The sequence below is a fragment of the Triticum dicoccoides genome, chromosome 6B (genome assembly GCF_002162155.2).
Source record: "Triticum dicoccoides isolate Atlit2015 ecotype Zavitan chromosome 6B, WEW_v2.0, whole genome shotgun sequence".
Lineage (NCBI taxonomy): Eukaryota > Viridiplantae > Streptophyta > Magnoliopsida > Poales > Poaceae > Triticum > Triticum dicoccoides.
The window spans coordinates 697,156,310-697,159,323 of NC_041391.1; positions in this window are offsets into that span (position 1 = coordinate 697,156,310).

Consider the following 3,014-nt stretch of genomic DNA (forward strand, 5'->3'; position numbering starts at 1 on the left):
AGAACACATAGGCTTTTGCCACTAACACAAGCAATGGCAGCTCAAGCTTCTCCAACTTCTTTTCGAAAAGGGGAGCAAGCATCGGCATCTGCAATGAGCGATGCACACAACCATATCACTAGTTATTCAATAAAGGTCCAACAAGCACATACATCAAATAGCCCGAAGCCAATTCCCACACCTACAATCTTGACAATGGGGCATGCCCTCATGCCCCACGATCTAAAGCGGGAGTAACCATTGATCCGCCCACATGACGTACGAGAAGCAAACGCCCGGTGCAGCAGAGCCAAAGCGTACGTCACCCGCACACGCTTCAGAATCTACCACCACTATTATACCTCCGACCCATCTTCAGAAAAGAGATCCGCATCATCCTTACTAGGCCTGTCAGCCATGGTCGCCGCCATGGTGCCAAACAGGACCACGTCCCTGCACTCGTCCATCAGGATGTGTTTGGTTCAGAGGCTATCCCTCGGGGGACAGGGATATCCCCTTTTTAAATGGTTGCCACCCGTTTGGTTTGAGGGATAGAAGGGATAAGGATAGCCATTATTCCTGGAATATTCCCTAAAACGGGGGATGTGCGGAGCCGCCGAAATCTCGCGGGCGAAGCCAGCCACCCTTCTCGTCTCACGCCCGAAGCGTTTTTCTCTCGCTCTCACCCCTCTCTGGAACAGAAAACACTCCTGGAAACATTATCCTCTCGATTCGCTGGTGAGCGACCACGCTGGTGAATCGTACAAGTGGAATGGTCGAGCCATGAGCGGCGGCGGCGGCCGCGCTGCCACGGTCAGACCCAGATAGGCACACGCCTGCGGCCCCCACCCGTGCCCCGCCAAATGGGAGCGCGCCACCGGTGACTTACGATGCAGAGTGGCGGCGGCGGCGGCTTCAGTGCCTCTGTCTTTGGGTACGTGATGCCGGTTTTATTCGATCTTTGGGTACGTGATGCTGGTTTTATTCGATCTTGATATGCGCCTCTGTTCTCGATCTGTTTCTGGTGGGCGCAACAACTTCGATTTGATCTGGCGGGTGGCACCAGTTGCATCAGGAGAAAATGAGGAGAGCAAGTGGTACGAGCAGGAGATGGCTGATGAGCTCAAGCTCTTCTACACGTTCAACTAGTAAACCTCAATTTGTACAGGGCATTCGTGTACCAATTTGCATTTTCTGCTCTGAATGTGCACTGTTCTTTCTGTCATCTGATAGGTTCTGAGAATCGGCGAAGATGCAGACCACAGATGGATCAGTTCACCTATCACCAGTACTTGATACAAAGATTGTTGTGGTTGTGCACTAGTGTCTTCGATATGGAATTATTCGATTAAAATAATGCACGGTCATCGCAGGAATTTTTTAGTTATCACCACAACGTATCCATCCCTCAGTCTCTCAAACCAAACACTTAAAATGGCTATCTCTAACCATCCCACCCAACCAAACAAAAAAAGGGTTATCCCTAGCCAGGTGGTTGGGGATACCCTCAACCACCCAAACTTATCCCGGGAACCAAACACATCCCAAGACTCATCCGCCGCTGAGACACCGCTGCACCATGCCGTCGAGACCCACCGACATCGACGCGGTAGATACGATGCCGCTCCACCTGTGGACTCCTTCAGCCAGCATTTGCTCCAAGAACAATGCCCCATGAGGGGGTGTGACGTCGGACGGCACCATCGTCCGATCAGGGAGACCCAGATCCAGGGTTTCCCTCGGAGCAAACGACCCTTCCCGGCAAATCTACTGGTGATCCAACGTGGATATGCCTTCGCGATCTCCCCGGTAGATATGAGCTTCAAAACACTCCCTCCAAGAAGGTAGATGACGCCACATGCCACAACTGTCCGATTCGGCAAGCCAAACCTGAGGTTGTTCCGCATCCTTGCACGTCCATGATGTGTGCCTGGGTCTAAGATCTAAGTCTTTCACCCTTCCATGTCCGCCAATGCCCCTGCCCCCGCCGCGATAGGTATTCAACCTGTTGCCCAAAATAAACTGCATGCAGGGTTTATATGGCCTCATGACGGATCATATTACGACGCTCTAGCAATAAAGGTTTTACGACCCTCTTCTGAAATGGTCTTAATGACACCCATTGCCGATGGGATATACAACTCCTTGGGCTGGCTCACAGATCTACGCCCCATGACGATAACCTATGCAAGGGCACATCTACATCAAGAAGGTGTTATTTATTTTCCCGTCCCATCCTGGCTCCATTGTCAACACTATCGTTGCAACACTGGAATATCTATTAACATTGATTATTAAGCCTTGTGCAATGGAACTCTCCACCGTGTAATCAACAAGAGTTCCACCGCCCACCAAAATTCACAGTACTGAAAGTGAATTTTATTTAATGCAATGAATAGATACGATATGTAATGGAATTTGATAAGCATGATTTTAAGAAAGCATAAACAACGGTCATGAGCAAAGTATGAACTTCCCTGGTAATTGAAAGGTAGCGTAACTCGAGGCTTCGAGATTCGCGGTTGCCTCGGGTTCTGAAATGACATATAGTCAGATAAGGACTAATGTTGAAAACAAATCTGTAAGATGCTATTTATGCATAGTATGACGTGGTCTTCTTCCCCCACAAACCCTTATTGCAATATTAGTGATTTGATTGAAGTATTTTTGTATAACAATGATTATTCCCAACTCTTGTTTCCTAGAGTTACCATGATCATAATTATTTATAAATCATATAATTGTTTTAGTTGGACTAAATCCAAAGAATTACTCGAGAAATATTGGTAATTTTTATATCATATAAAGAATTTATAAATATTTATTTTTATTCTATAACCATTTATTTCCCTATGGTTAACATTTGTATTATTTGTTTAATATTTATTTTTGTCAAGAAAATCTTGGAGTTAACTTTATTAAATATATAATATTATTTTATAAATGTTGAACATTTTTATATAATATCTGATTTTATGTAACTATTTTAGTACTTCTTTTAATTTTAATTAGGGGTTTTATGGAAAAAATAAGGC